The sequence below is a fragment of the Elephas maximus genome, chromosome 18 (assembly GCF_024166365.1).
Source record: "Elephas maximus indicus isolate mEleMax1 chromosome 18, mEleMax1 primary haplotype, whole genome shotgun sequence".
Lineage (NCBI taxonomy): Eukaryota > Metazoa > Chordata > Mammalia > Proboscidea > Elephantidae > Elephas > Elephas maximus.
Window position 1 is genome coordinate 54,639,864 of NC_064836.1, and position 26,358 is coordinate 54,666,221.

A 26,358-nucleotide genomic window follows, 5' to 3' on the forward strand; every position below is an offset into this window, starting at 1 on the left:
TGCAACGAGAATGAAAATACTTCCTATCAAAACCTCTGGGACACAGCAAAAGCAGTGCTCAGAGGCCAATTTATATAGATAAATGCACACATACAAAAAGAAGAAAGAGCCAAAATCAGAGAACTGTCCCTACAACTTGAACAAATAGAAAGTGAGCAACAAAAGAATCCATCAGGCACCAGAAGAAAACAAATAATAAAAATTAGAGCTGAACTAAATGAATTAGAGAACAGAAAAACAATTGAAAGAATTAACAAAGGCAAAAGCTGGTTCTTTGAAAAAATTAACAAAATTGATAAACCATTGGCCAGACTGACTAAAGAAATACAGGAAAGGAAACAAATAACCTGAATAAGAAACGAGAAGGACCACATCACAACAGACCCAACTGAAATTAAAAGAATCATATCAGATTATTACGAAAAATTGTACTTTAACAGAATTTGCAAACCTAGAAGAAATGGATGAATTCCTGGAAAAACACTACCGACCTAAACTAACACATTCAGAAGTAGAACAACTAAATAGACCCGTAACAAAAAAAGAGATTGAAACGGTAATCCAAAAACTCCCAACAAAAAAAAGCCCTGGCCCGGATGGTTTTACTGCAGAGTTCTACCAAACGTTCAGAGAAGAGTTAACACCACTACTACTGAAGGTATTTCAAAGCATTGAAAATGACAGAATACTACCTAACTCATTCTATGAAGCCACCATTTCCCTGATACCAAAACCTGGTACAGATATCACAAAAAAAGAAAATTACAGACCTATATCCCTCATGAACATAGATGCAAAAATCCTCAACAAAATACTAGCCAATAGAATTCAACAAAATATCAAAAAATTAATCCATCATGACCAAGTGGGATTTATACCAGGTATGCAAGGCTGGTTTAATATTAGAAAAAACATTAATGTAATCCACCATATAAATAAAACAAAAGACAAAAACCACATGATCTTATCAATTGATGCAGAAAAGGCATTTGACAAAATCCAACACCCGTTTATGATAAAAACTGTCAGCAAAATAGGAATTGAAGGAAAATTCCTCAACATAATAAAGGGCATCTATGCAAAGCCAACAGCCAGCATCACTCTAAATGGAGAGAGCCTGAAAGCATTTCCCTTGAGAACGGGAACCAGACAAGGATGCCCTTTATCACCGCTCTTATTCAACATTGTGCTAGAGGTCCTAGCCAGAGCAATTAGGCTAGACAAAGAAATAAAGGGCATCCGGATTGGCAAGGAGGAAGTAAAATTACCTCTATTTGCAGATGACATGATCTTATACACAGAAAACCCTAAGGAATCCTCCAGAAAAGTACTGAAACTAATAGTTTGGCGGAGTCTCAGGTTATAAGATAAACATACAAAAATCACTTGGATTCCTCTACATCAACAAAAAGAACACCGAAGAGGAAATCACCAAATCAATACCATTCACAGTAGCCCCCAAGAAGATAAAATACTTATGAATAAATCTAACCAAAGATGTAAAAGACCTATACAAAGAAAATTACAAAGTACTGCAACAAGAAACTAAAAAGGACCTACTTAAGAGGAAAAACATACCTTGCTCATGGATAGGAAGACTTAACATAGTAAAAATATCTATTCTACCAAAAGCCATCTATACATACAATGCACTTCTGATCCAAATTCCAATGTCATTTTTTAATGTGATGGAGAAAGAAATCACCAACTTCATATGGAAGGGAAAGAAGCCTCGGATAAAGCATTACTGAAAAAGAAGAAGAAAGTGGGAGGCCTCACTCTACCTGATTTCAGAACCTATTGTACAGCCACAGTAGTCAAAACAGCCTGGTACTGGTACAACAACAGACACATAGACCAATGGAACAGAATTGAGAACTCAGATATAAATCCACCCACATATGAGCAGCTGATATTTGACAAAGGCCCAGTGTCAGTTAATTGGGGAAAAGATAGTCTTTTTAACAAATGGTGCTGGCATAACTGGCTATCCATTTGCAAAAAAATGAAACAGGACCCATACCTCACACCATGCACAAAAACTAACTCCAAGTGGATCAAAGACCTAAACATAAAGACTAAAACGATAGAGATCATAGAAGAAAAAATAGGGACAACCTCAGGAGCCCTAATACAAGGCATAAACAGAATACAAAACATTACCAAAAATGATGAAGAGAAACCCGATAACTGGGAGCTCCTAAAAATCAAGCACCTATGCTCATCTAAAGACTTCTCCAAAAGAGTAAAAAGACCACCTACAGACTGGGAAAGAATTTTCAGCTATGACATCTCCGACCAGAGCCTGATCTCTAAAATCTACATGATTCTGTCAAAACTCAACCACAAAAAGACAAACAACCCAATCAAGAAGTGGGCAAAGGATATGAACACACACTTCACTAAAGAAGATATTCAGGCAGCTAACAGATACATGAGAAAATGCTCTCGATCATTAGCCATTAGAGAAATGCAAATTAAAACTACAATGAGATTCCATCTCACTCCAACAAGGCTGGCATTAATCCAAAAAACACAAAATAATAAATGTTGGAGAGGCTGCGGAGAGATTGGAACTCTTATACACTGCTGGTGGGAATGTAAAATGGTACAACCACTTTGGAAATCTATCTGGTGTTACCTTAAACAGTTAGAAATAGAACTACCATACAACCCAGAAATCCCACTCCTCGGAACATACCCTAGAGAAATAAGAGCCTTATATCACAAACAGATATATGCACACCCATGTTTATTGCAGCTCTGTTTACAATAGCAAAAAGCTGGAAGCAACCAAGGTGTCCATCAAAGGATGAATGGTTACATAAATTGTGGTATATTCACACAATGGAATACTACGCATCGATAAAGAACAGTGACGAATCTGCAAAACATTTCATAACATGGAGGAACCTGGAAGGCATTATGCTGAGCAATATTAGTCCGAGGCAAAAGGACAAATATTGTATAAGACCACTATTTTAAGATCTTGAGAAATAGTAAAAACTGAGAACACATACTTTTGTGGTTACGAGGAGGGAGGGAGGCAGGGTGGGAGAGGGTTTTTTACTGATTGGTTAGTAGATAAGAACTGCTTTAGGTGAAGGGAAGGACAATACTCAATACACGGAAGGTCAGCTCAACTGGACTGGACCAAAAGCAAAGAATTTTCCGGGATAAAATGAATGCTTCAAAGGTCAGCGGAGCAAGGGCGGGGGTTTGAGGACCATGGTTCAAGGGGTCTTCTAAGTCAATTGGCAAAATAACTCTACTATGAAAACATTCTGCATCCCACTTTGAAATGTGGCATCTGGGGTCTTAAATGCTAACAAGCGACCATCTAAGATGCATCAATTTTTCTCAACACACCTGGATTAAAGGAGAATGAAAAACACCAAGGTCACACAATAACTAAGAGCCCAAGAGACAGAAAGGGCCACATGAACCAGAGACCTACATCATCCTGAGACCAGAAGAACTAGTTGGTGCCCGGCCACAACCGATGACTGCCCTGACAAGGGAGCACAACAGAGAACCCCTGAGGGAGCAGGAGATCAGTGGGATGCAGACCCCAAATTCTCATAAAAAGACCATACTTAATGGTCTGACTGAGACTAGAGGAATCCCGGCGGTCATGGTCCCCAAATCTGTTGGCCCAGGACAGGAACCATTCCCGTAGACAACTCATCAGACATGAAAGGGACTGGACAGTGGGTGGGAGAGAGATGCTGATGAAGACGAGCTATTTGTATCATGTGGACACTTGAGACTGTGTTGGCATCTCCTGTCTGGAGGGGGGATGGGAGGATAGAGAGAGTTGGAAGCTGGCAAAATTGTCATGAAAGGAGAGACTGGAAGGTCTGACTCATTAGGGGGAGAGGAAGTGGGAGTACGGAGTAAGGTGTATATAAACTTGTATGTGACAGTTTGACTTGATTTGTAAACGTTCACTTGAAGCTCAATAAATGTTAATTAAAAAAAAAACTAAAAAAAAAAAGACAATGGTATTATGTAATATGATATTATAAATATATTTTATAGTAACTTGATTCTGTTCCACAAGATTTATTTAGTGTCTACCAAGTGCCAGACATTATGGTGGGCAGAACAGAATAAAAATTAAGAATAATTTTGAGGCCGTATCCATATTTCCTCTGCTATGTTACCTTCTATGTGGATTTGGATAATTTTCTTAACTTCTCTGAATCCCAGTTTTTTTGTTCTTTTTTTTGTTTTAATATAGAAAATGGGTCTAATAAGTCTACATCATAGTTTTGTTTTTTGGTTTTGTAAGGTATAAAGGGGAAAAAAATCAAATAAAGCTCTTACTACAAAGCCTGTAAACCCTTTATCAGGATTAAATGTTATTACACAGAAACCAAAAACAAACAAACAAACAAACAAACCCAGTTCCGTCGAGTCGATTCTGACTCATAGAGACCCTACGCGGAAGAGTTGGGAAAAGTTTAGACGTAGATCCCACATTCAGTTAGCACCACAGAGGAGGCAGGCATGTATGCAAACAATAAGTGCAACAGTAAAAATGTAAAATACTGAAGTATCATGTATTTGTTTAATTAACTTTACTGATACATAGCTATGTACAACAAGATGTGCACATTTTAAGTTTACAACTAATGAATTTTGATAAAATTACAACCATTCATGTAATACCACCTCATTTGTGGACATTAACACATTAAAGAAAATCCCCTTTGTATTCCTTTGCAATTAAAAATCCCACCCAAGTAACCACTTACCTGTCTCTGTTGCAATAGATTCTTGTTGCTGTTGTTGGGCACTCCCTAGTCTATTTCCACTCATAGCAACCCCAAGTGACAGAGTAGGGCTTCCTTATACAATTTTACCGTCTATAATTGCTATCAAAGCAAATCACCAGATCTTTCTCCTGTGGGGCCTCTGGGTGGGTGGAACTGCCAACCTTTAGGTTAGCAGCCGAGTGCTTAACCACTGTGTCACTGGAGATTCTTTGCCTAGTATAGAGTATTTTAATAAATAGAATGAGACAGTATGCTCTTTTTTGTCTGACCTCTTGCTAAGCCTAATGCCTAATATTTGGGTTGTTTTCAGGGTTTTTTTTTTTTTTTTTTTTGCCAGGACTTATAAAGCTACGAGGATGTTTTCATTTATCTTTGGTAAATACCTAAGATGTTTTATTTCATGGCGATCTTAGTTTTGTAGTGCTGCTATAAAAAAGTAGGTGGCCTTAAAGAACAGATACTTATTCTACTCACAGTTCTGCAGGCTGGAAGTCAGCCCTGTGAGTTTTTTCCTTTTTTTTTTTTTTAGTTTTGGGCATTTATTGATTACTTGGCTTATAGATGACACTCACATGGCCTCTATTACCTCTACCCTCCTTGTGTGTATCTCTGTGTCTAAATCGATTTTTTTTATAGCTCAGAAGTTATTAAATTTGAAACCCATACTACTCAGTTATAATTTAATTGACATAACAAAGAAATCTGAATTTTGAAATGATATTTTGTTTTCTTTTGGATATATCATATTAGGATTCCATGGTCAAAATACTATGCTTTAAAAGCATAGGCAGGCACACTATGTCTCCATGTCCAAATCTGTCTGTTGTCTATCTTTGTAAACAAAGTTTTACTGGTAAAATGCATGTCCATTAGTTTACACATCTCTTGTGAAAATACACACAGCAAAACATACACCAATTCAACAATTTCTTTATGTACAATTCAGGGGCATTGATTACATTCTTTGAGTTGTACAGTCATTCTTGCTATCAATTTACACATCCTTTTGCTTTAAAGTGGCAGAGCTGAATAATTGGAAAAAAGGTGTATGGACTGACAGTAAAGCAAAAAGATTTAGTATCTGGCATTTTAAAGAAAAAGTTTGCTGATTTTTATGCTAAAGTCACTTGAAATAAAAATTTTCTTTGTGCAATTATTTCAGCACTTAATTATAAACAGTTTTATTTATTTTAGATAGTTTTTAATTTTAGGCATTGTTTCCCTATTTTAATTTGCATTTATTTTTTCTTTTTAATTGTGTAAAACACATTTTTCCAAAGTTAAAAATCAAAAAAATACTTTCAAAAAGGTAAAGTTTTCCTTTCTGTATGTGTTCCCTTTTACATCCCTTCCCCTATATGTACCATATTTATTGTTTAAAAAAAAACAGAACTTTTTTTTATTGTTGTCTAATATGTAGTTGTTACATGTTGTCAAGTCAGTTCCAACACATTGTGACCCTACGTACAACAGAAGGAAACAGGGCCCAGTCCTGCGCCATCCTCACAATCATTGCTTTGAGCCCATCGTTGCAGTAACTGTGTCAGTCTATCTTGTTGAGGGTCTTCCTCATTTCCCTGATTGATCAAGCATGATGTCCTCCTCCAGGGACTGGTTCCTCCTGATAGCATGTCCAAAGTATGTGAGAAGAAGTCGAGCTTTCCTTGCTTTTAAGGAGCATTCTGGGGGTATTTCTTCCAAGACAGATTGGTTTGTTCTTCAGAGTCCATAGTATGTTCAATATTCTTTGCAAACACCATAATTCAAAGGCATTGATTGATTCTTCTCTTGTCTGCCCTATTCATTGTCCACCTTTCATATGCATATGAAGTGATTGACAAGTCCTTGACTTGGGTCAGGATACCATAGCCCTCAAAGAAACATCTTTCCTTTTTAATTTTTTTTTTTTTCCTCTAGATGAAGGTTTACAGAACAAACTAGCTTCTCATTAAACAGTTATCACACATAGTGTTCTGTGACATTGGTTAACAATCCCTCAGCATGTCAACACTCTCCCTTCCTGACCTTGGGTTCCGTTCTAACAACTTTCCTCCAGCCTTCTAGTCCTTGCCCCTGGGCTGATGTGCCCCTTTAGTCTCGTTTTGTTTTATGGCCATGTCTAATCTTTGGATGAAGGATGAACCTCAGGAATGACTTTGTTACGGATCTAAATGGGTGTCTGGGGCCATACTCTCAGGGTTTCTCTAGTCTCTGTCAGGCCAGAAGTTCTGGTCTTTTTTTGTGAGTTAGAATTTTGTTCTACATTTTTCTCTATCTCTCTCTGGGACCCTCTATTGTGATCCCTGTCAGAGCAACCAGTTGTGGTAGCTGGGCACCATCTAGTTGTACTGTACTCAGTCTGATGGAGACTGTGATAGTTGTGGTTCTTTAGTCCTTTGGGCTAATCTTTCCCTTGTACCTTTTGCTTTCTTCATAATCCCTTGTTCCCAAAGGGGTGAGACCAATAGAGTATCTTAGATGGCCACTCACAGGCTTTTAAGACCCCAGACGCTACTCACCAAAGTAAAATGTAGAACATTTTCTTAAAAGCTATGTTATGCTAATTGAGCTAGATGTTCCCTGAGATCATGGTACCCACACCCCTCAGACAAGCAATTCTCTTTCCTTTTTAACAGTTTAAAGAGGTCTTTTGCAGCAGATTTGCCCAATGCAATGTGTAGTTTGATTTTTTTAACCGATGCTTCCGTGGGTGTTGACTGTGGATCCAAGTAAAACAAAATCTTTGACAATTTCAATATTTTCTTTGCTTATCATGATGTTGCTTATTGATCCAGTTGTGAGAATTTTTGTTTTTGTTATGTTGAGATGTAATCCATATTGAAGCCTGTGGTCTTTGATCTTCATCACTAAATGCTTTAAGTCCTCTTTGCTTTCTGCAAGCAAGTTGTGCCATGTGCATATTGCAGGTTGTTGATGAGTCTTTCTCCAATCTTTATGCTTCGTCCTTTCATATAGTTCAGCTTTTTGATTATTTGCTTAGCATACAGATTGAATAAGTATGGTGGAAGGATACAACTGTGATGCACACCTTTCCTGATTTTAAACCATACAGTGTTCTCTTGTTCTAGTCATATGATTGCCTCTGGGTCTAAGTACAGGTTCCACATGAGCACAAGTGTTCTGGATTTCCTTTGTTCCCAATTTTATCCGTAATTTATTTTGAGCCACATAGTCAAATGCCTTTGCATAGTCAATAAAACACAGATAAACATCTTTCTGTTATTGTCTGCTTTCAATCCAAGATCCATTTGACATCAGCAATGATTTCCCTTGTTCCACGTCATCTTCTGAATCCCGCTGAATTTCTGGCAGTTCCCTGTCGATGTATTGTTGCAATCGTTTTTGAAGTATCTTCAACAAGATTTTATTTGCATGTGATATTAATAAGGAAACACTGGTGGAGTAGTGGTTAAGTGCTATGGCTGCTAACCAAATGTCAGCAGTTCAAATCCAGCAGGCACTCCTTGGAAACTATACGGGGCAGTTCTACTCTGTCCTATAGAGTCGCTATGAGTCAGAATCAACCGAATGGCAGTGGGTTTATTAATGGTATTGCTCAACGTTTTCTGCATTCTTTTTGATTGCCTTTCTTTGGAATGGGCACAAATATGGATCTATTCCAGTCAGTTGGTCAGGCAGCTGTCTTCCAAATTACTTGACATAGGCCAGTGAACACTTCCAGAATAGCATCCATATGTTGAAACATCTCAGTTGGTATTCTGTCTCTTCCCGGAGCCTTGTTTTTTGTCAATGCCTTCCATGCAGCTAGGACTTCTTCCTCCAATGCCATCGATTTTTTATCATATGTTATCTCCTGAAATGGTTGAATGTCAATCAATTCTTTTTGGTACAATGACTTTTTGAATTCCTTCCATCTTCTTTTGATGTTTCCTGCATTCTTCAATGTTCTGCCCATAGAATTCTTCAATATTGCAACTTGTAGCTTGAATTTTTTTCCTCAGTTCTTTCAGCTTGAGAAATGCTGAGCATGTTCTTTTCTTTTGGTTTTCTAACTCCAGGTCTTTGCACATTTCATTATCTTACTTTGTCTTCTTGAACTGCCCTTGAACAGCTCTTTTACTTCATCATTTCTTCCATTTGCTTTAGCTACACTATGTTCAAGAGCAAGTTTCAGTTTTCTAATATGAGTATATTAATATAGATTCATAATCCCTTCTCTACTACATGAAAAATGTCCTACTCTACTAACTTTTCTGCATAGTCTTTTTGCTTTACTTAACAATGTATCTTGGAGATTGTTCAATGGTATATAGAGCTATGCTTCATTTATTTTTAATCTGCTTTATGTTCTAATGTATGTATATTCCATAGTGCATTCAATCAGTCCCTTATTTGATTGAATATGAAGTTGATTTCAGTATTTTCCCCCTTCAGTTATAGTTCTGCAATGAGCAATTATTATACAGTTATTTTGACACCTTCACAGTTTTCCATTTACAGGTTCTTTTAAATTTAATCTTAGATAATTGGGTTTCACTTTTTGGAAATTTTTATGTTATATTCTTCAATTGTAATTGTTTCTTCTTTGGTATTCTTTATATGTATCCTTTCTTCTCTCTTTTTTTTTTTTTTTACTCTTTGCTAAGATTAGTTTACTAAGTTATTGGTGCTTAATTTCAGCCCCTTCCTACATCCTTCCTGGATGATTGCCAATAAGCCAATGATTCCCAAAACATTAGCTGCAGAATAAAACAATTTTGTCAACTCTAGATGTATACTGAACACTGAATATCTCCATCTGGATATACAGGCTCTTCAAATGCACTAAATGCAAATAAAAGCGCATTTTGTTTTTCTCATCCTCACTCCCAAACAATTCCTTTTCCTGGATTTCTTATTGACCCAATATCCCAAGCAACATGCCAGTGATTTTTAGTTCTGTTTTTTCACTGTGTAGAAGAAATTTTATTCATACCCCATAAATTAAAGTTTAAAATGTCCCTGAGGGATCATCTTTAATCTAATTCTACCTGTTTTCATCCGTTGGTATCACGTTTTGCTCACATTTACTCAGTGGCTACTAATAGCATCCTTGCTTCCAGCTTCCCTCCCTCTCCGACTTCCACAGTAACTATCCCTTATCATAACATCGCATTTCTTTTGTGGCTAACAATTGCCCAAATGAATTCTTGGTCATCCACAATCTGACCTCATTTCCTACAATTTCTTCTTGTGAAACCTGTGACCCCAGATGTCCTATCCACCTAGACACCTTCACTCTTGTTCCTCCCTTTGCCTAAAGTATCTTTGATACATTTCTACACCTGGCAAAAGCTCATTGCCCTTCAAGACTAGTGCAAATATCATTTCCTCTATGAAGTCTAAGGTATATTTCCTTGTATTTGTCTTATTCTTTTCATTCAGACTAATTCACGTCTTTTCCTGTGATTCTATAACTATTACACTCATATTGCCAGATCAGCACTTACATTGTAGCACAGTTACTTATAAAGCTGTCTCCTATTTTATGTGGTGAGCTCTATTAGGCTATGCCCATATTTAACTTGCCTTATTTCTCTATAATAAGTAATCATTTGAATTATATTTTCTCTCTCAAGGATCTTCTTATTTTTTGGCTGAGTAAACTGCAAATATGGAAGGAGTGGTCTTTAAGATGAACAAATTCATCCTTATATCCTGTCTCATGGTAAAATATTTTTGGAAAAAAAACCAACGTTCAAAAAAATGTAACAAAAAAAGCATAGTTCATTAGGAGACCTTTTTAAGTGTCATGCAAACAACTCTTAAGGAGTTATAGGATGAAGCAGACTTAATGAAATAATGTCATAATGATGCCACTTTTGAACTGAATTTTGTCTACCTTACAACCATGTTTTTTGAAGATACATGTTATTATCCTTAGATTTGTCTAGATTGGTATCACCTTTATGAATTAAAACAAAATATCTAAATCAGAATTATATCATTTTTGCCAATCTCTGTAATCCCAGCAAGAATATAAATCAAATAAAATGCATTTTTGGTCAATTGCCACTAGTACTGAACATAAATACCTAGCATGGAAAACTTCTGAAAAATAATGGGAAAAAAAAGTGTGCTTTGTAATTCCTGAATAACATAAATTATTTTGATAGAATATTAATTTCTGCCAGGCATGTTTCCAAGTTCTCTCCACCTCTTGAAAAAATAGAATAGAATAAAATTAAAATTGTAAAATAAAAACTGTAATTTAAAATGTTTAAGAAAAATACAACCATCATCATGGTGGGGAAATAGTGTGTGTTTCTTTAAAGAAATCATTTATATAGGGAGTTAAAAAAAAAAATAGTTACTGTCGAGTCTATTCTAATTCATCACAACCCTAAGCACAGAGTAGAACAGCCCAATAATGCCTCCAAGGAGCGGCTGGTGGATTCGAACTGCCGACCTTTTGGTTAGCAACCAAGCTCTTAACCACTGCCCTGTAGTAACAGTACATTGTTTTACTCTTTTTTTCAAGAATGCCCTACATGAGAACTAAATTTATGGAGACAACAAATCAAACACAACATTAGAGAATATTGCTTCTATTGTCTAAAAGGGTAAGATAGTCATTCATCCTTGGCCAGATATTTTGATGTGATAATACATTATCTTACAAAGCCTCATTGCCCAATCATTCATACCTGTCTCCAGAATTCATGAGTCATTATTCCTGGATCCGAAGCATCTTCTCTAGAAATAATAATAATAAACTTCTTGAAGTGGTACAATCCCCAGTAAAAATACAACATAATGGGTTTTTAGATCATCTACATAGGCTTGATGGTAACACATGGGGTCGCCATAAATTGAAATGTACTCAAAGGCAGCTGGTTACTGACAGCAAAAAATAAAGACGTTACTGTACTCTTGTAATTTGACTTTCATAATCTGATATTAATTTGCCCTTGATTTATAGTATAAGCGAAGGTTTAGTTTTCTCACCAATATTTAATTCCCACTTTCCATTTAATTAGTAAAACTTAATAAATAAATAAACCAGTTGCCTTACAGTTGATTCTGACTCATGGTGACTTCGTGTGGGTCAAAGCAGAACTGTGATCCATAGGGTTTTTAATGGCTGGTTTACCAGAAGTAGAACCGGGCCCTTCTTCCAAGGTATCTCTGGGTGGACTTCAACCTTTCAGTTAGTAGCCAAGTGCTTGATTGTTTTCACTACCCAGGGACTCTAGTCAAACTAAAGGGTAATCAATTATTTTATAAGTATATTCTCTGTGTCCGATTCAAAATACTTTTAAGTAACTTCTTTAGCTGTTCTATAAGTCCTTGGCATATTCAAGGATTTTTTAAACAAATGTATTATTTGAGAGCTAAACAAATACATACAGAGTGGAAGCCATAAATTAAATTGCTTTCACACATTTCCGATTTTTTTCAGACTCTCTAAAAATAACAGCTTGGTATACTGACCTACGTAGTGACACTTTCATTTGTGGTTTTTTAACTATTCTAAAACAATAAATTTGCTTGGAAGTCACCATGAATAGTCAGAGACACTCATCACAAAAAATCATTACATAATTGATATATCAATGCACCTCAAATTACAATATTACCATTGATTCTAATAATCAGAAATCTTATAAAATGAGTAGCATAAAAATAATAGAAGTGGGAGAGTAACCAATAGGCTCAAAACTCCCAGCAAAACACTTTTTTCAAAAGTAAAACAGCACATTTTTGAAAATCACAATTTCTAAATAGATAGTGCAAACCAATAGACTATGACTTGGGGAGAATTAAAAAAAATAGGTTGAGACAGGGTGTTTTTCTGTTGGATAATCAAAGAATTGGACTTCTTAATAGAAAATAATATTTCTTACACAAGAAAAGGAAACACTATAGACACGGGACCCTTTGAAAACATTTTCCAATTAAGCTTTAAATTTAAATTCCTATTATACAAATATTTAAGGTATTTCAGTAATTGTAGTGTGTGTTTTGTTAAATATCCAAGGGAAATTCAAAAAGAAAATGTATTAAGGAAATGCTAGATAAATTGTTCCAGAATGTACCTGAAAGCACATTTAAAAAAATGAGAATTTCCTAAAAAGACAAAGTTGCTTTGCAGTTTTTGGAGGAATAAAAATAAAATTAAGAGAAAATAAGTTCTTTTGATATCTAAAGTATGTTCCCTTGTATTTGTCTCTAACGCTCTTTAACATAATGAGGAGAGTTTTTGCTTCTGTTTTTACTCACAAAATATCTTTGCAGTGCTTAATTTGTTTGCATCCTTAGCACAATAATTTCAAACACCACAACATTAGCTAATCATTTTCCCACTTCGTAAATGACGAAAATGAGGACAAAAGACATTAGACTAGTTTTTAAGGCACAGAAACAAGAATAGAATTAAGTAAGACTCCAAAGTCTTAAATAGTTTATATCCAATGCTATGCAGCCATATTTTGATGCTTGCTGCACCATTGAGAAAATGAAACTCTTTGACTATTGTTGGTGGGGATTTTTTTGGTGTGGTTGTGTTTTTTTGTTTGTTTGTTTGTTTAATTTTTATTGTACTTTAGATGAAGGTTTACAGAGCAAATTCATTTCTCATTAAACAATTAATACATATATTGTTTTGTGACATTGGTTGCCAACCCCATGACATGTCAACACTCTTCTTGACCTTGTATTCCCTGCTACTAGCTTTCCTGTCCTTCCTTCCTTCTTGCCCTTGCCCCTGGGCTGGTATGTCCATTTAGTCTTATTGTGTTTTATGGTCCTGTCTAATTTTTTTTTAATCTTTGGCTGAAGGGTGAAACTCAGGAGTGACTTCATTACTGAGCTATGAGGGAGTCTGGGGGCCATACACTCAGGGTTTCTCCAGTCTCAGTCAGACCAGTAAGTCTTTTTTTTTTTTTTGGTGAGTTACAATTTTGTTCTACATTTTTCTCCAGTTTTGCCTGGGTGGACACTCTATTGTCATCCCTGTCAGAACAGTTGGTGGTGGTAGCAGGGCATGGTGGGGAATGTTTTTGATTTCTTTCTTAACATCAAAAAATTTTTATTTTACCTGAAAGATAAATAAATAAAATGAATAATAAGTTGTGATTTAGGAAATAGTTACTATTATTTTTTCTGCCTCTGAATATAAAGTAGAAAAGGTAAAGAGAGCAAAATATTAGTGATTTCTACCCACAATTTCCTCCTCAGGTAGTTTGTACATTTAAAAAAAGATACATGATTCTAGGTAAGTGTCTTAGTTATCTTAGTTTAACAGAAACACCACAAGTGTTGTCTTTAATTAATTAAAGCAATAATGGAACACTGATTTTATCCATTAGATTAGCAAACAATTAAAATATGATAATATCAAGTATTGACAAGAAAGACAATCCATGGAAACAGACCCTCTAATCTACTACTGGGAGAAGAACTTTAAGGACAATTTGGCAATAGCTATTAAAAATTAACATGTATATTTTCTATGATCCAGCAATTCTACTTCAAATTCTTAAAATATAGGCTAAAAGAAATGTTACTACATTAGCATAAAAATAAGTCCTGATAATGTTCACCACATTGTTGTTTGTAATAGGAGACAAAAAGACAAATAAGTGCTAATCAACATGATTAAGTTAAAAAGAATGAAATGGATTTGTGTATTATCTTACTAAGAAATGTTAAATACAAAAAAAGGAATCTAATTCTATTAGGTTTCCTCTTCCCTTCTTAATAATACTGCATATTTCCCATGATGTGTGTGTGTATAAACGCATAGAAAATAATTTGGAGAGATGTATGTCAATTGGTAAATAGGAGAAAACAAAACCAAGTGTGGGGCCCTCATAGCAACTCATAGTGACCCTATAGGACAGAGCAGAACTGCCCCTTAGAGTTTCCAAGTCTATAAATCTTTATGGGAGCAGACTGCAACATCTTTCTCCCACAGAGTGGCTGGTGGGGTCAAATCACCAGCCTTTTGGTTAGTGCCACCAGAGTTCCTTAAATAGTTAAAGTGACTTTCTTCTAATCTGTAATAATTTAACTTTTCCCAGGAAAACAAAAATGTTTAGATTTTATGTACATAATTAAAATTTGAATCTAAGAATCAGTTTAATATAAATCTAATAATAGTGTTGAGAAAAAATATAACCCCAAGTCTAATACTATTCCTCCAGTTATAATTTAATATTGTGTGACCATTGGAGGAGAACTGTTTTCACCTCTAAATCATCTTTGACAAAGTTGTGATTATTGACCTGTTTTTTGAAACAGGGTATTTCTTACTCTAAATCGTGTCTTCAGTTGCATGAATTGCAATGTTCTGTATGAGATTACTTTAACAACTGGTATTATAAAATTATCTAAGTCATGTTGGTCATTCACGTGCTTAGGTTCATTTTGTTGGACAATGATAACCTGTGGAGAATTTTGAGGTATATGTAGCTATAGATCTATACAGTATTGCCAGGAGCTTGGAAGTAAAACAAGTTTTAGACCAGATTCTGCCATATATGCAGAAGATTATTATCCAAATATCAACAAACCAACATAAAATAGTTCATGCTACTTATTTGGTAAGTCCAATAAAACTCTAGCTCACTGACCTTCTGATGCCTTAACTACATCGTGCATAAAAGATTCATATAAGGTGGACATGCTAATATTCTAGAGATAGGAATCTACTTTCCTTTTAGTCGACTTCAGGCAATTACAAACTCTTGAACCCCATGGCTGCACACAAGACCATTTAATGATCAAGCTTTGCTAGAATTTTATGTTTTGATTATGGAAAGATGAGGAGTGACTCTCAAGTATTTTAGTTTATTTACGTATTTTCAATACCATTAATTCCACTGAAAGCCCCGTTTTAGCATTCATTCTAGTGATTAACAAACCATTCATTTCACCAATAAAAACATATTTCCGAGGTTCCCTATGGAATCTGAGGATGGTGCAAATGTTTAAGCACTCAGTTGCTAACTGGAAGGTTGGAGATGGGAGTCCACCCAGGGGCACCTCAGAAGAAAGGTCTGGTGGTCTCCTCCTGAAAAATCTGCCACCAAAGAGCCTGTGTAGGACCGTTTTACACGTGGGCTCACCGTGAGTTAGAATGGACTCCACAGCGACTGGTATTTTCTTTTTCCTTTTTTTAAGATTCGTTAATGCTGTTTGGGAAGGGTCTTGGTATTGATTGAGATATGGATAATAGAAGAACTTGTAGTGATTATTCCCAAGTTAGATTTCCTATGTTTAATAATAATTGAACATCCTTGGAGTTCAAATTCCTCAGTAGTACAACTGGCTAAGCCTGTGTATAACACAATCTACCTAGTACAAAAATAATGTCTATTATGTGACATATGATAGCATGTTCTAAGGTGCAGTTATCAAAACAAAAAATATACTGTTTTACTAAAAAGAAATGTTATGTATTAATCAAAATTTGATGATACGACTGTGACAACCAGTGCACCATACCATGTTTCTCAAGTTCCGTTTCTCCACTGTCTTAAAAATGTTTTGTTAATTTTACATGTGACTAATTCTCTTATTTTATTAATATATCCATCAAGACTCTTGGTTACAAGAATTTAAGTAAATTTAAATCAATTTGACAAGCGTGTTCACGTTAAAAAAAAAAAAAAAAATCCAGAAAAATGGCGGAATACAAGATTAGGTTAATACCGGCTCTGTCGCCATTGTCCATCAGTCACCATGCCTTAGCCCGCTCCATGTATCAGCTGCTCTTCAGGCTGGCATCCATTTTACTGGCAAAATTACTGTAGTGCATCTTTACAGTATAACATTCATATTAGAGAGGATGTATGTGTGCCAGAATTGTGAGCAAAAAGACTATGTTTCACATTCCCATCTCTGAAGCAGTAACTGTGGCCAAAAGATGAATTGAGATTATTGGTGTAATCAAGAATATATTCTTAATTCCGTAGATGGGTGTGGGGTTAATTTCTCTAGCTTAGGGTTTGGGAATCAGTGACGGTGGTAAGGAGAAAGGGGAACAATGAGTGCTAAGGTGGAAATAAACACACATACACTGAAAGTATTCATATTCTGCTGCCTCCCTAAAAGGATATCATGGTATACCACCTAATTTCAAATAATTTGCTCAGGTTCTTTCACACTGGCTTTATGATGTCGTAGAAATAAACAACCAGGTAACAATTTAATACACAGCTATCAGAAAAGTACCGTATAAAGAGGTCCTCTAAAACTTCTCCTTGGTCATTGTTATGCTTGCTATGCTAACCTGGTAATGCTGGAAGATGACCTTATGTACTATATAGGTGGGTATTAGCCAAAATGCAATAGAAACTGTATGGAGAGGGCAAGGCAAAGACGCTTCTTCATTCTTTTCCTCCAGAATGCAAATTTTCAAATTAAAGTAGAGACATCTAGAATCCAGCTCCACTGATCGCTGAATTCCTGCTCTTCCAGTACTAGTTTTATCTTGGAAAAAAAAAATTGGTAGAGAAAACGAGATTTGGTCATTTTGCTTTTCTTTGGTCACATAACCTTACATTCATTATGAAATAATGCCTCCTTCCACTCAAAACAAAAATTCTCACTTTTCCAAGTTGCTCAAATAGAATACATTTGTAATATGTCCATTTATCTGTTTCCAATAATTCATGCCCAGTTTGGCATAAACTCTTATGTCGATCTCGTCTTGCCTCCAGTAATGCAGAAAAGAACAGAGGCTAATAATAACAGGTGTAATCACATTTAATTACTAGAATTAATGTAAAGAGTTTGTAATTACTTTCTATGAAGCTTTCTTTTTTAATTCAATGAAAACAGGCCAGAATAGCAGCTAATTTCTGAAATCCTATGGCTGCTTGCCAAGGGTTTAAGCAACCGTTGGTAGTCAGGGTCATTGGCTCTCTGAAAAACCACAGGTGCCTGCTAGTTGTAGGTTTCAATAGCACCATTGGAAACTTACAATTTAACTTGATACTTAAAAAGGGCCAGTGGGAATTTTCAATAAACTCAATCAATGTTGAAAGCAAAGTGCTATTAAAAACATGGGTAAACATTGATTTCAGGCTTTAGGTCCATTCAGGAGCTATTCTTGTGGGGGTCTCTAAGAAGTGACTGTTAACGGCAACCCAAAGAACTGTGCACAATATTTGTCATGATCAGCTTTTGCCTATGTTCCTGAATGATTAAATTTTTGAAATCATGTAACATTTTCTTAGTCACCATCTTAGGATGAAAACCTCTTCAGGTCTCATGGGCTCATGCAACATTCACTCTGGCTGTAATTTTTGGCTCTGCGACAGGCAGCAAATCTTATATTTTCAGCATTTACATTAGCGTCACCTCTAAATCCATCGTCATTCAACGTACGTCTACTAAAATACATTTTGCTGATCTGTACATAAATAGGCTGTGAATTGTAGCTGCAGATGGCTCAGAAATACACTTTATAGTGAGCAAATTTCAGATGACTGAAAGAAAATTGACAGAAATACTAGTAGGAAAAATTGTGTATCATTTTAATAAAAGAGAGAATAAACTAAAATTGACACAAGAGCAATAAGAATGCCCTCCCTAACAAAAAATTGTCAGATACATCTGATGAATAATATTAGAATGTGCTTAGCTATTTCAAGCAAAAACATAACGATTTTCCCACTTCCTACATTGTAGAGGAGTTTCTGGTTAGTTGTTGGGCTGGCAGGATATAAGAAGCTATCTATCTACTCTCAGAAGTAACCCACTCTGGTAATGGTCACGGCATGTGAAATTAAGCCAGAGTCTTTGAAAGAAGCCAAGAGGTAGCTGAATAACCATTTGTAAATGCCGAGTCCAGAAGAACAGAGCTGGATGGTAAAGAAGAGGCAAAATTCTAACTGGTAACAAGAGTGCAGCCGATGCAGGCTGGGAAGAAGCGAAGAGAGGCATGGCCCAGTGTTACAGCGAGGTATTTAGCCACACTGTATTAACAACGACTACTTAGAAAATTCTGTTTAACTGATTCAAGTGTTACTAAAAGTCATTTTTAACCATAATTTAAAAAATTTTTCCAAATAATGATCTTAAAATTTAGTTTAAGTTCACAATAAATATTTGTTTGGATCTCTTTTTGTTGTTGTTGACCTAGGTGCTTTTAGATTCTTCTCTTACTTTTGGCATTCTGATATTTCATGAGGTTGTGTCCCCTGTAGGTCTCTTACTTACTTTTCTAAGCACTTGGTGGTCCTGTTCAATTTGAAAAATTCTTCCATTATCTTGGGGTAAAATTTCCTCATTTCTAATTTCTCTGTCTCTTTTCACGCCCTTGTTAGTACAATATTAGGACTCTTAATAAACTCCCCTGTTTTTTACTATTGTTTTTCATATTCTTCTTTGATTAAATATTTTAAATTATATTTTTAAAATTTGCAAATTTATGTTCCTAGCTTACTTATTCTTTTTCTTATTTATATTTTATGGCTGCAATAACTCATCAAACAAATCTGAACATACAATTTAGCTTATGTAAAAGTTTTTCCAGTTGCCTTCTTGTTATCTATAGCAATAGCTTCTCAAAGATCTGATGACCTTGGTTTTCCTTTTCTGTTAATATTTAAGAACGAAGAAGTAGTTTGATCAATATATGTAGGTGTCGCAGGTTTCCTCCATCATAATGTAATGAGGCTCAGTTTTCCAAAAGTCCTGTTCCCTGAATATTAAAGCTGACCGGCAGCTGAATGGATGTAGGAGAGCTGTCTCACATGCAGGCAAGCTCTGGTAAATATATTCACAGATCATTAATCTAAAATTAGGTGAAATGATTCTGAAATGCTAATATTATCTTGGAAAGCCTTCATTTTTCCCAGTCATACAATTTCTAGAAACAGGAGAAGAAACACCGGGTACTGCATCACTTTATAAATTATATGTCGTGGATTTAATTGTGTTTCCCCCAAAATATGTGTCAACTTGGCTAGCCCATGGTCCCTGGTATTGTGTGATTGTCCACCATTTTGTCATCTGATGTGATTTTCCTATTTGTTGTAAATCTATGATGTAAGTAAGGCAGGATTATGGACAGTTATGTTAATGCAGCAGGATTCAATTACAAGATTATGTTTTGTTTTAAAACGATCTCTTTTTAGATATAAAAGGGAGAATTTAGCAGAGAGGCAGGAGTCCTCATGCCGCCAAGAAACAGGAGCCAAGAAAATATTGCACCCTTTGGACTCAGGGTCTCTGCGGCTGAGAAGCCCTTTGACCAGCGAAGATTCATGACAAAGAGCTTCCCTCAAGCCGACAGAGGTAGAAAGCCTTCCCCTGGAACTGGCACCCTGAATTCAGACTTCTAGCCTTGTACACTGTGAAACAATAAGTTTCTCTTTGTTAAAACCATCCACTTGTGGCATTTCTGTTATAGCAGCACTAGAAAACTAAGACACTGTGTCAGGGAATGGAGAGCAAGCAGGGCCAATTGATAAACGGACATTTACCACAGACAACCTTTTAATTAATCAATCTGTTCCTGTCTCACTACTCACTGCCATTCTCAAAAATATCTACGCCAAATTTGGTGTCATTTAAAAAATTTCCTCTCACCCCCCCGCCTTGTCTCCTTACATCGTATGTTGGATTGCATTGTCTTCTAGTCTGTTTAATTTCTCAGTAAGTATGTCTTGATTTTTCTTCTATGAGAAACACTTTAATAGTGTTTTCATGTCCATGACTCACCTTTTCTATGCATACTGGATCCCTCTCTGTTAATATTTCAATATTTTGTACTTAGGCACAATAAGATTTCAGGAGAAGAAGAAGCCAAATATAGTTGCTCCTTCTGCCAACTTGAACTTGAAAATCTTTCAACGTGATTTTTTTTTGACTCAAATATATTTGTATTAGTTAACTATAGTTGCTGTAACAAATCTGCTACTTGTGACCTAAAACAAGCCCATGTTTTTTGTAGTAACAGGGCCGATATTACTGAAAAACCAAACCCAGAGTCTTATCATAAGAGTAGCTGAATTACAATGCCAACTCAATTCTCAACCTCGAATAGTGTCCAAAGTTAAAGTGAAAGCATTAACTGGGAAGAAACAGCATCCTAAAACTTGGGATGAGGACATATGGGTAGATAACCAGGAAGCTGGGAACACCGAGCCCATAAATTCTGCCTTCCAACAAAACCATTAGCTCCTCCACACCCATCTGATGAGATTAACCCAGCTGTGCCTGATAGCCTCTTTCCAAGATATCACCTAGGGTGATGTCTGAGTCATTGCCTGTGGCAGTGCCTGAGGCAGATGACTTACAAGACATTGGTGAATTTTCCCAGAAAACAACCCCATGGCCCATTTTTCCCTATACACCTATAACTAGACTTAAGTCCCAGTGAGCACCAAAAGGTGAAGTACAAAATGTGACACAGGAGGAGGTATGCTACACTCCAAAAGAACTGCCTGACTTTTCTAATACATACAAACAGAAGCCTGAAGGATCAGTCTGAATTTATTGATATGGGCCCACTAAACACAGATTCTTCATTCAATGTTTCAGCTAGGAAAAGATCTAATTGTTTCTTTGGTTGGTTCGCAGAAGCATGGATTATGTGGTGGCTTACACTAAACCAAGTTGAAGTACCAGACCTGCCTTTGTATACTGCAGAAGAAAGTATCAAAGGCTTAGGGAAATTGGCATGAGAGAGTGTATTTATCAGGTTAGACCCACAGATTCACACATGGTGTGCTCAGAAGACATTCCTTTTACCATAAGAGTGAGGAACAAATTAGTGAAGGGAGCCCCAGCATCCTTGAAGACTGTTGTGATTACTATTTTATATAAGCCAGATTTGACAGTGGGAGCAGACCTAAATGAATTAAGACACCTAACTACAATGGGGCTGGGATTGGACTCTGTGGTCATAGTGGCCAAGTGCTGACAGTCAACAAAGACAAGGTGGGTATGGTTACTGTAATGGACAGCAGGCTCAAAGCAGTAATCAGGATAGTCTGACTCATATGGGCTTATGGCATTGAGTACTTAGTCACGGTGTCCCTAGGAGTGAAACAGATGGGAAATCTACTAAATATTTACTTGATCAGTACAAGCAGAAGAATTCTGGGTCAAGTGAATAGCATTCTAAAACAAATTGCCAGAATAGAGAGTCACGACTTCTCAATCAATTCCCAGACTCGAGTGATGTCTTCGGCTGGGTTCTTTAAAGAAGCAAAACCAGTAAAGTGTATAAGTATATATATACATATAGAGAGAGAGAAAGATTTATATCAAGGACATGGCTCATGGGGTTGTAGAGGCTGTAACATCCCAAGTCCATGGGTCACTATAGAGGCTTCTCCTGATTCACATAGCCACTGGGGCTAGCAAACCCAAGACTGGCAGATCAGAGAACAGGGCTGTTGCTCACAGGCTGTGAAGATCGATGAATCCGAAGGTGGGCAGGCAAAGCCACAGGTAAGCTGCTACCACAAGTCCTGAGAACTGGAGGTTAGAAGAACAGGAGCCACCTGCAGGATCCAGAATTAGGAATGCTCCCAAGCCTTGCCAGAACATCTGCTTATATTTGGATGAAGGGCACATGTCCAAGGAAACTCCTCTTCAACCAACTGGCTTCTCACAGCAGATCTCATCATGGGGGTGATCACATATCAAATCTCAACAGGGAAGTGACCACAACATCACAGGACTGCCAAAACACTGGAAATCATGGCCCAGCCAAGATGACACACAATCTTAACCATCACAAGAGAGTTACAGACTCGCAACTCCTTGAATAAAGGGGAGGCTAGCTCCCCTTAAGGAAGGACCCCATTACATTTCTAAACATTTATTCTGTCAACCTTTCTCCCAGGCTTCCCAAAGGGACCTACAGCCTTTTATGATAGTGACTGTTCATTGGGGAAAAGAAAATAATCAGACTTTTGGGGATTACTGGATACTGGATCGGAACTGGCACTAATTCTGGGAGACCCAAAACATCACTGTGGCCCACCAGGCAGAGTGGGGGCATATGGAGGTCAGGCTATTAATGGAGACTTAGTTCAGGTTCATATCTAATGGGTCCCTTGTCTCTTCCTGTAGTGATTTCACCAGTTCAGGAATGCATAATTGGAATAGATATACTCAGCAACTGGAAGAATCCCCATATTGGATCCCTGACAAGTGGAGTGAGGGCTATTGTGGTAAGAAGAGGCAAGTCGAAGCTATTAGAATTAGCCCTACCTAAGAAAATAGTAAACCAAAAGCATTGTTTTGTTTACCTCTACTTCCGGAGAGATTGCAGTGATTATTGCCACCATTAAGGACTTGAAGGATGCAGGGATGGTGATTCCCACCACATCCCATTCAACTCGGTTATCTGGCTTGTGTAAAACACACATAGATCTTGGAAAATAATAGTGGGTTATCGAAAGCTTAACCACGTGGTGACTCCAATTGCAGCTGTTTTTCCAGGTGTGGTTTCATTGCTTGAGCAAATTAATACATATCCTGTTACCTGGTATGTAGCTATTGATCTGGCTAATTTCTTTTTCTCCATACCTGTTTCAAAAGACCACCAAAAGCTGTTTGTCTTCAGCTGGCAAGGACAGCAATACACCTTCACTATCCTAACTCAGAGCTATATCAACTCTCCAGCCTTACGTCATAATTTAGTCTGCAGCAACTTTGATCACTTTTCCCTTCCATAAGACCTCACACTGGTCTGTTACATTGATACATTATGCTGATTGGTCCTGGGAGTAACTGGGGAAGAGGATGACTGGTTCCCATAAAAGTCATCATTCTATCCACTTAATAGTTAAAATCTTCCTCTGCCGAAGTCATCCTTTGGTGAGCATTCACATGAAACAAAACATCTTCACTTCATTGACCTATTCAGAGAGGTCTATACTTCTTCCCCATACCTTCTTGTCTCCAATTTTCCAATCATGTACCTTCCAAGTCCCTGATAAGTATACAGTCCTTTTCCCCCAGGCATTCCTGGCATTGCCAAATGGGCTCATGAACAAAGTGGCCATGGTAGCAGGGATGGAGATTATGTATGGGCTCAGCAATATGGACTTACACTCTCCAAGGCTGTCTTGGTTGCAGCCGTTGCTGAGTGCCCAATCTGCCAGCAACAGAGGCCAATACTAAGTCTCCAATGTGGCACCATTCCTCAAGGTGATCAGTGGGCAACCTGGTGGAAGGTTGATAACATTGGACCACTTCCATCATGGAAAGGGCAGCATTTTGTTCTTACTGGAATAAAAAATTACTCTGGATACAGATTTCCCTTCCCTGCACTCAAAACTTCTGCCAAAATTACCATCCATGGACTTTCAGAATGCCTTATCCACCTTCATGGTATCCTCCACAGCATTGACTTGGGCAAAAAGACTCATTTCACAGCAAATGAAGTGCAACAATGGGCCCATGCTCGTAGAATTCACTGGTTTTATCATGTTGCCCATCAACCTGAAGCAGCTGGCTTGATAGAACAATGAATTGGCCTTCTAAAGCCACAATTCTGGGGCCGGCTAGGTGGCAATACCTTTCAGGGTTGGGACAATGTTCTCCAGGAGCTGTATGTGCTCTATACCAGTGTGCCATATATGGTACTGTTTCTCCAAAAGCTATGATTCATGGGTCCAGGAATCAAGGTGTAGAAATGAGAGTGGCATCACTCACTATCACCCCTAGTAACCCAGTCACAATTTTTTGTTTTGCTTCCTTTCCCTGTGGCCACATGCTCTGCAGGTCTAGAAGTCTTAGTTGCAAAGGGAGGGAAGTTCCCACCAGAAGACATAACACTGATACCACTGAACTAGAAGTTAAGAATGCCACCTGGCCACTTTGAGTTCCTCATGGCTCTGGTTCATCAGGCAAAGAAGGTAGATACTATATCTTCCAGTGTGGTTGATCCTGATATATCAAGAGTAAACTGGACTCATATTACATAGTGGAGATGAAGAAGAGTGGGTCTGGAATACAGGAGATCCCTTAGGGAGTCTCTTAGTACTACAATGCCCTGTGATTAAAGTAAATGGAAAACTAGAGCAACCCAATTCCAACATGACTACTAATGGTTAGACCCTTCAGGAATGAAGGTTTGTGTCACCCCATCAGGCAAAGAACACCAACAAGCTGAGGTGCTTGCTGAGGGTAATGGATGGTGGAAGACAGTTGTTCTAAATACCAGCTGTGACCACGTGACCAATTGCAGAAACCAGGACTATAATTGTCATGTGTATTTCTTCCTCGTATGTGTATGTCAAATATTTTTGTTTTCTTCACTTATAAAACATAAGATGTAAACAGGGCTAGTGTGTTTTCTATCGTATGCTTGTTAGTTGTATCATGTCAGGCGCAAGTATGACTTTATAATTATCTTTATTTAGAGATTGTGTTTGGTTTAGGAGCATGTATACAGGTGCCAAGCTGGCAAGGGATGGACTGTGATGGTTAAGGTTTTGTGTCAACTTGGGTGGACCAAGATTCTCAGTGGTTTGGCAGTTATGATGCTTTTTGGTAGCTATGTAATGATGTAATCACCTCCATAACAATATCTGATATAATGTAATCACCTCCATGTTGAGGTCTACTATAAACAGCCAATCAGCTGAAAGGGAGTTTCCTTGGGGATGTGGCCTGCATTAGATACATATGGACTTCTGGTAAAGTTCACTGGCTTTTGCTGTGCTCTGGACCCTGCATTTGGCTCATCATCATCAGACCTCTGGTTGTTGGGGCTTGAGCCAGCAGCTTGCCATTTGACCTGCCGATCTTGGGTTTGTCAGCCCCTGATGCTACGTGAGTAAGTAGAAGCCTGACGCCTAACCCACGGACTTGGAACTTTCCAGTCTATGACCATGTAAGTCATTTTCTTGATAATAGTCTCTCTCTCTCTCTATATATATATATAAGGAGATAAGGAACCCTGGTGGTGCAGCGGTTAAGTACTTGGCTGCTAACCAAAAGGTCAGCAGTTCGAACCTGTCAGCTGCTACTTGGAAACCCTACGGAGTTCTGCTCTATCCATTAGGGTCACTATGAGTCTGAATTGACTCGACAGCAGTGGGTTTGGTTTTATGTATATATATATCTATATATATGGATATGTGTATATATATGTACATATATTCATACACACATACTTCACTGGTTTTGCTTCCCTAGAGTACCCAGCCTAAGACACCAATCATCACAAATATGGCACAGGATCTGGCAATGTTTCTTTCTGTTGTACACGGGGTCATCATGTGTTGGAGCAAAATCAATATATATATGTGTATATATACATATAATATCCATATATCTATATATCATATATATTCTGGGTTATATATCATATATTGTATCTATATCTACATCTATATATATATAGGTATAGATAGATAGATGTATGCTACCAGCAGTTATATACAGAGAAGACAAAACAGAGAGAGAGCTCCAAGACATTCCAGGACTCCTACATTCAAAGACAAAGCAGGGATAAAGTGTAAATACCCTGAATACTTCACAATTCATAAGAAAAATTACCAATTTTAAGGATGTTTTGTCTTGTTTTATGATTAATAAAAATTCCACAAAATAAGCATGTAAATTCTTCTTC